This window comes from Sinocyclocheilus anshuiensis, unplaced genomic scaffold (assembly GCF_001515605.1).
Source record: "Sinocyclocheilus anshuiensis isolate Anshui unplaced genomic scaffold, SAMN03320099.WGS_v1.1 scaffold244, whole genome shotgun sequence".
NCBI classification, from domain to species: domain Eukaryota; kingdom Metazoa; phylum Chordata; class Actinopteri; order Cypriniformes; family Cyprinidae; genus Sinocyclocheilus; species Sinocyclocheilus anshuiensis.
In genome coordinates, this window is record NW_015558588.1 from 205,524 (window position 1) to 214,805 (window position 9,282).

Genomic DNA, 9,282 nt, shown 5'->3' on the forward strand with positions numbered 1-9,282 from the left:
CTTCTTTCTTTGTTCGCATTAATATCAATATATGAATTAACAGTCTATTAGCCTTTTACACGTCGATCAGTGAAATTCACACTTCAACAATATAAAAGTGTTTCTAGCTGTGCAGCAGATCATTCAGTGCAATCAAACAGATAATTAGAGCTAATTATCAGATGATTAGAAGTTGATGAAACATTTAATTCGCGACTCACCCGGCTGAGCCCAGGGCTGCTGCGAGAAGTTGTACGTCGGTCCTCCTTGAACAGCCATCGTTTTTAAAGCTCCTACCTGTTATTATAAACATCAAACTGAGGTAATTACACTATTTAAGACAAAACTAAAAGATTAAATAAATAAAACCACATTTTAACTTGACATATTTCAACAATCCTAAAAATAAAGCCATTAAGCTGGACATACGTCTTCAGTATGCACCGTTCATATTTGCATTTGACATAAATGTGTCTGTCGACCAGTGCTACATTACTTACTAATCATAGTCTTCAAACTTCAGAAGAACACGCTTGGCTATACATCTCAGTTTGTGCAATTTAATGTTTGCCTCATTATGGTCTAATTGCATGAATCTCACAAACTCTGTCAAGAATATCGGCCCCAAAATTGATTTTTTTCACCGCAAAATTGAAGGAGAAAAAACATTATATTTTACATAATGAAAATAAAGCATACTTTTCAGGACAAATAAAAATTCTCAGCACATTTTTACACTAAATTCTCGTTAGTGTAAAAATGTGCACACACAATAACATAAATAATGATTTTATATCATGGTAGTATCTAGTGCATTCATTTATGCAAATTTAATTTACATTAAACAATTTTAACATCAAAAATATATACAGTTTGTATTACTAAGTTAAAAAAATCGAATATTTCTTAAGAAAAATATAATTTGTATAATGTATAGGGCTGGGTATCGAGTTCGATACTTTTTAGGCACCGATACCATCGAGTATCGAAAAACATCTCGTCGTTCGGTACCAAATTTCGATACCTAAGGGGTTAATCTCATCAGCGTCCGTGGGCCAGTAAGCATGCAGCACTAGGTGTGCTTGACTAGAAGCGGCGCGGCGCAGATCGATATGTGTTTGACATCCGCGAGAGAGATTCGAAAGCGTACGGAGCAGTCTGCTCTCTATAGCTCGAGGTACTGTAATACACTGATCGGTCTGCACAGTCAGTCCGCGTATACATTCAGTCGAACACACCTACTAGTTTACACACACAGGTTACACCAGATTCGGTGGGAAGAATCTGCATTGCAGACGCTCGCGAAAGCATGCAATCGCTTTCTTATGCGCGCCGTTTTGACGGTTTCACTTTCGCTTTCGAAATCGATCGCGTTCAGCAAGGAGGGGCACAGCCCGCGAATGCCCCCCCCCCCCCCCCCCCCCTTGGCGTCCGTCATACTGGCGTTTCCACTGCATTTCAAGCCGGCTTTCCACTATCGCCGACAAACGACAGGCCGGTCATTCAGTCATTCATTTCCAATGGAGAGTAGCGCGTGAGCTGCGTGGAGTTCCGATCATATGCAGATGTCTGTTCATACTAACGTTACACGACCGAAAGCGCCTGTTACGTGACCATTTACGCACACTGTAGCATCATGCTACATAAGATTTATATTCCGCTTTTACTCAAAACTCACTTTAAACCACCATCTAGTGTTTTTAATAACTTCCGATTGCCGTTCAATGTGTGTTTTGGCCATGTAATGTTGCTGAAATTAAATATGTTATTACCTCTGAGTCAGAGCAGCGATCATGGAAGAGAGAACACAAGCAGACAGCGCTGGAAGCTGCTAATGCTCATCAGTAAATCAGTGGAAAATAAATAGAAATTATGATTCTGTCTGAGCTATGCGTTTTAAAACGAACACGCACTAGTGTAAATGCCTAACAGATGTGTAAACTGAAGACTATTTGAGCTTTATTAAAACTATTTGCACTTATTTTGCATTTATTGTGTTGGTTAGCCTACATTTTGTTTCTTTGTGCAGTGGCTCAGGAGATGAGTCTTTGAGTTTGTATAAACATCAACAAGCTAAAAAAAATTAAGCCAAGTTTTTTTTTTAGATAATGTAATCTTGATTTCATAAAATTGGTATCGAAAAAAGTATCGTTCAGGAACCGGTATCGAAGTCAAGGTATCGGTATCGAACAATTTTGAACGATACCCAGCCCTAATAATGTATAACATAAAAATACATTTATATACATACAATTAATTTTTTTGACCAAACCCGTTTATCACATTCATTTAAGTAGGATAATCTTGTACCATATTGATTTGAAAATACAAAGAGACAAAAAAATGTTTTTCTAAAAACATGAAGTGCATTAAACATTACGTCAAACTTTCCCAAACTGGGGTTTGTGAGTTTAATGAAAAGCTAATAATAAATTAAATAAAAAATTTAAACTTAAATGTAAAATTTAAATAAATCTTTGGTAACACTTTCTATGAAGCCCGCATTTATAATGCATTATAAGAGTATTCCTAAAATCATTACAATGAATGCATAATGTATTATATGTTGTATCATCTCATGAGTAATCATAACAACAGTTTTAACGCATTATAATATTTACTTATTTATGGTTACAGCTTTTAAGAGTATAATGATTTATAATACACAATGAACACAATGCATCCACTTACAATGGATTATATTTCCCATAGTTATAATGTATTATAAATCTCATATCTTGCCATTAACTTCTTACTTTACTTAAAGCAGACAAAAAAAACTTATAAATAATAACAACAACATTAATAATAATAATAATATTTTTTCTTAAACAGCTGAAATATCAGATTTCTAATCAGATGAATGTGTAATAGCACATTTGATTTTAAATATATTTATTGCATACTGTACAGATCTTAAATAACGTCAAGATATGAGACTTATAATCCATCATACATTAAGTGGGTTTAACATGGTGTTTATTGCGTGTTATAAATAATCATACTCATAAAAGTTTTATAATGTATTATAATTGTTGTTATGATTATTTTTGAGATGAAACAACATATTATACGTTTTTTTTTTAGGGATGCACGATATATCGGCCACCATATCGGATTATTTTCATCAACAATATGGTTTACTAATTAAAATCATTTAATTATTGTCCGTGCAGAGGCTATTCCGTTTTATTGATCTATGGCGCATTCACATATCGGTGCATCCCTATTTTTTTTTATAATGCATTATGCATTCATTATAATGCCTTGAGAATACTCTTATAATGTGTTATAAAAATGGGCTTCATAGAAAGTGTTACCAAATCTTTCCATCAAAATAAAATGCATATTATACCCGTTTACCTGCCTGTGACCATGTGAACAATATGTAATCATAGTCTGATTACAAGTATTTTAAAATTACAAGTATTTAATTTTTGGAATCCAGATTACATGTAATGGGTTACTACCCAGCAGTGTTGCCGACCCATAATGCTCTGCGGGAGTGAGAATTTCCCAGTGAATCCTGACCTTGGTGAGAAACTCCTCCAGGTTTCCCACAAACATGTGCGTCTGCTGCTGTATGAACTGCTCACAGCTGGACTTCAGGTGCCGGTCCACGTCTTTCTTCGAGTCGATGTAGTGCTCTCTTATCTCCGGCGTACCCTGGTGTGAAAGCATTAGCTTATGATGAATCGTTAATCATTCACTATGGATCGGGAGTCAGGTGTGAGGGTCGGAGACTTTGAAGAGCATTAAAGACCCACCAAATGGAATGAATAAATAAATAAAGCTACATTACCTCCAGTAGGAACTCAAGGATAGCGTTATGGCTGTTCAGACGGAAGAACTTGGGCACAGCCTTGGGGTTGAAGATTTTAAAATAAAAACAAAATTAATTAATTACAAATAAATAGATACATAAATATGAATAAAAAAATAAAATAAAAACAAAATTAATTAATTAATTAAAAATAAAATAATAAACCGAAATAAATTAATAGCAATAAAAAATTATTCTAGGTCATTTACAATAGCGGAGTTAATTTCTCAGTATAAATGAACAAATAAATAGATACGTAAATAGTAATAAAAATAAATAAAAACAAAATTAATTAATTACAAATAAATAGATACATAAATAGTAATAAAAATAAATAAAAACAAAATTAATTAATTACAAATAAATAGATACATAAATAGTAATAAAAATAAATAAAAACAAAATTAATTAATTACAAATAAATAGATACATAAATAGTAATAAAAATAAATAAAAACAAAATTAATTAATTACAAATAAATAGATACATAAATAGTAATAAAAATAAATAAAAACAAAATTAATTAATTACAAATAAATAGATACATAAATAATATTAATAAAAAAAATAAAAACAAAATGAATTAATTTATTAATTAAAAATAAAAGAATAAACAGAAATAAATAAATAGAAAAAAAATATTCTGGGTCATTTACAATAGCGGAGTGAATTTCTTATTTCTGACTGACTGTCCTGCATTCAGGTGCATAAACGCCTCACCTTGTTCTTCTGAATGAGATCAGAGGCTGTGAGGAGAGACTGGATGCAGGCAGACAGAGCTTCCTGTGACAGACCCTGAAACACCGCCCTCTACAGGACACAGACAAAACAATCACACTCCTCATTCACTCACTCTGACACTCAAAACCACTAATCATCTCAGGGTAAGGTTGTCACGGTGAGGAAATATTCCCACCAGTTAATCGACGCGTGACAACACCGATAATACCGGTATCACCGTGGGGACGGGGCGGGGGCGTTCCCTCTTTTCCTCGCTTTCCTTCGCTTTTAAATAGCTTGTAAAAGCGGCGTGCACATTTTACTTTCACTTTCAAATAGCGGCAATTCGGCGTAAAGCAATTGTTCGTTTGAATTTTCCCTCTTTTCCTCGCTTTCCTTCCGAATTAGCAGCAATCTGGCGTCAATTGCTTGAATGCAACAACAAAATACAACGTCAAACTCACTTTAGCCTATATATAAAACATAGAACTTTTATTAACAAAACTAATAAAAATACACCAGCCTATCTCAGGGGAGTCAAACTCAGTTCCTGGAGGCCCGGGGCCCTGCAGAGTTTAGATTCAACCCTAATTAAACACACCTGATCCAACCAATCAAGTCCTTCAGGCTTATTTGAAAACTACATGGTGTGTGTTAAAGCAGGGTTGGAACTAAACTCTGCAGGGCTCCGGCGCTCCAGGAATTGAGTTTGACTCCCCTGCATTATCTTCTGTCTTTCACAAGGTGAAGTTTTGAAAATATCATAACCGCTTAGAGCTGCACGATTCTGGATAAATTGAGAATCACGATTTTTTTGTCTCAAATAGAGATCACGATTCTCCCACGATTCTGAACTAAACAAAATAATGTGTGGCAAAATATTATTGCTGCAGTCTATTTAAAAGTGTTTAATTAATTTGAATTAATTATTAAACATTTTAATATACACTACCAGTCAAAAGATTTTGAACCGTAAGATTTTTAATGTTTTTTAAAGAATTTTCTTCTGCTCACCAAGCCTGCATTTATTTCATACAAAATACAGCAAAAGCAGTAACAATTGTGAAATAATTTTACTATTTAAAATAACCGCTTTCTATTTGAATATACTTTAAACTGTAATTTATTTCTGTGATCAAAGCTGTATTTTCAGTATCATTACTTCAGTCTTCAGTGTCACATGATCCTTCAGAAATCATTCTAATATGCTGTTTAATACACCAATTTAATATTAAAATTATGAAAAAGTTGTTTGACTCAATGATTCAACGACTCACTCATAAACCAACTGGATGAATCAGCGTTTTTGAACGATTCTCTTGATTCATTCAATTATAAATTTATTAAGTCACTTTTCGCCACCTAGTGGCCAAACATGGTTACTTTCAAACGCGGATTTGCTCTATTTTGGTCGCGCTACCATAGACATCAATGTTTGTATCTGAATTATAAACTTTCATCCCAGTATTTCTGGGATAATATGAATGACTGTATGACAGAAAAAATACTGTGTAGTTGAAAAGACAGTTTGTGAAGCTGTTTCTTAACCAAACATGGTAACTGCTCTCTGTGTGTCAGCGGCAGTGCGAACACAGATTTGAATGATAACCGCTAGTTAATACAATTCTAATAATAATAATCAGCTTTTGCGTTCCACAGAAGTCAATCAGTCATACATGAGGATGAGTCAGTGATACTTTATAAACATTGATATACTATTTTAGTTTGTTAATATTTTGAATTAGATTGTATTTCTATATTTTCTATATTCATTGTAATTTTAGTTAGTTTTAGTAATTTTGTTGTGTTTTTGTCATTTTTATCACTTTTTGTTTAAATATGTCTAAATAGTTATTTTTACTTATTAGTTTTAGATAGTTTTAGTTATTTTAGTACTTCAAGTTAAAATAAACAAAAATGAGAAATGTTGCCTTGACAGCTAGCTGAAATAAAAAAAAATATTTTATATTTTATTTTTTGTCAAGTAACATTTCTTATGGTTTTAGCTCTAGTTTCAGTTTTAGTTAACTATAATAACACTGACTTTGAATTACTTTTATTTTGATATTTTCTGTTTTCATTTTAAAGTTTTAATAATTTTGTTGTTTTTGTCGTTTTTATTAGCTTTTGTCTTTGTAAATATGTCTATATAGTATTCATTTTTATTTCATAGTTTTAGATTATTTATTTTTCGTTACTTTAGTGCTTCAACTTAAACGAAAATTTTTGCCTTGGCAACTAGCTGAATTAGATTTAAAAAAAAAAAATATATATATATATATATTTATTTTATTTCAAAAAGCAAATGTTTTTAATGGTTTTAGTTTTAGTTAACTATAATAACCCTGACTTTGAATTACTTTTATTTTTATAATAACATTTTTAAAGTTAATAATTTTGTTGTTTTTGTCATTTTTATTAGCTTTAGTTTCTGTAAATATGTCTATATAGTATTAATTTTTATTTCATAGTTTTCGATTATTTAATTTTCATTATTTTAGTGCTTCAACGTTTTGAATTTTGCCTTGACAACTAGCTGAATTAGATTTTTATTATTTATTTATTTTATATTTTATTTTATTTTATTTCCTTTACCGTTTATTTTATTTCAAAAAGCAAATGTTTTTTTATGGTTTTAATTTTAGTTTACTATAATAATCCTTGGGTGAATAAAAGATGTTGGGTGCTCTATCAGCATTAAGATTTAATTTAGATTTAGATTTAAGATCAGATAAAGAAGAAAAATCTGATCCTAAATCATTGAATATTCTTAATACATATTCATTATTAAAACAGCGCCATTGCGGAACTACAGATTGGTCTTTTTGCATGCATAAATTGTTAATTATTAAATGACCATAATTGTTAATGCATATTGTAATGATTAATCATGCAGCGGTGATGATGATTGATGGTGGTGTGTTACACTGACGTCTATGCAGCGGTAGAGTTTGGAGAGACACACAAGCGTCCGTCTGACGGTGGGATACCACATGCCATGAAGATCTGCGGGAGAAACTGTGCTCTGTGAGCGCGGCTCTGCAGGACAAACACAGCATACGCTCAGGATAATCAGCGCTTTATTGAGCAGAGAAACTGTGTCAGGACAAACACACACCAGAGCTGATGAGCTTCTTATTATCAGACTCCTCCAGATGCACGTCAGAGAAAGAGCTGCTCGAGGTCAGCTTCATCTGCTCCTCTTTCAGACTCTGAGCGATTTTCTGCAACAGATGAAGCAGGATTCACTCTTCAAAACACATTCTGAATGACAACACTTACTAAATTTGCAATTGCATAAATAAAAATAAATACATGAATGTAAAAAATACAAATAAATAAATTTAAAAAAAATTTAATTTTAAAAATACATTTAAAAATAAAAAATAAAATACATTTAATAATAAAAATAAAAATAAACAAATTTTTAAAATAAAAAATTAAGAAAAACAAAGTAAAAAATAAAATAAACAAAATTATTGAAAAAATACAAAATAAATTAATTAAAATACAAAAAATAAAAATAAACTAAAAAAAATGTTAAAAAAAATGTACAAAAATGTACAAAAATGAAAAAAAAAATAAAAATGTTTAATTCATGATAATTAAAAAAATAATAAAATAAATATAAATAAATTAAAATATAAAAAATATAAATACAAATGTGGCATAATAAAAGCTCCGCTGCTTTACCGCACATACGCACGAACGGAAGGAGCGGAAGCGGTCGACCGTGGCATAATAAAAGCTCCGCTGCTTTACCGCACATACGCACGACCGGAAGCAGCGGAAGCGCTCGACTGACATTTCAGATTTCTGAAAGAAATGTTCAGATGTTAAGTGCTCAGTTTGCTGACCTCCATCATCTGGAGTTTGTCGGGGTAGGCCAGGTCTCCCGGCGCAGGCTTGTATCCGAGGATGTCTTTCTGGATGTAGATGTGTGTCCTGTAGACCAAACGCTCTTGAACGTCCTCCAGCATCTGCTTCACCACGGCGTCAAACGCAGTCAGCTGCACCTCTGAGACAAACCCACCGATCACACGTCACTTCACAAAGAAACCATTCATTAGAAACAGATGGCTGTGGAGGACACAGGGTTTGGTACCGTTGTTTTGGACGTGATCCTCCAGCATCTCGTTCTTCAGGATGCTGCAGAGCTCCGACAGCGTCTCCAGATGAACCACGTGGATGATCAGAGGCCTCAAGACGTCATACAGAGACACGCAGAGCTTCTCCAGAAGCTCACTGTCACAAATACATCAAATCACATCACTACAATTACAACATAAACATATTTAAAAGCAAAATGATCCAGCTTGATTCTGACACTATTTGTCGTTGACGACTATTGTTGAAAAATAGAAAACAAACTATTTCTTTCTTCAGTAAAACAGAAAATAAGATTTTCACGCCTAATTCCTAAGTCTCTGTTTTCCATACAAAGAAAGAAAGAAAGAAAGAAAGAAAGAAGGGAGGGAAGAAGAAAGAGAGCGAGAGAGAGAGAGAGAGAGAGAGAGATAGAGAGAGAGAGAGAGAAAGAAAGAAAGGAGGGAGGGAAGAAAGAAAGAAAGAAAGAAAGAAAGAAAGAAAGAAAGAAAGAAAGAAAGAAAGAAAGAAAGAAAGAAAGAAAGAAAGAAAGAAAGAAAGAAAGAAAGAAAGAAAGAAAGAAAGAAAGAAAGAAAGAAAGAAAGAAAGAAAGAAAGAAAGAAAGAAAGAAAGAAAGAAAGAAAGAAAGAAAGAAAGAAAGAAAGAAAGAAAG

The 9,282-nt window shown here is 32.6% G+C and overlaps 1 pseudogene; it reads right to left on the bottom strand.

Moving 5' to 3' along the window:
• The window catches only part of LOC107679944 (conserved oligomeric Golgi complex subunit 3-like), a 45,903-nt pseudogene that overhangs the window by 19,238 nt on the left and 17,383 nt on the right, over positions 1 to 9,282 (bottom strand).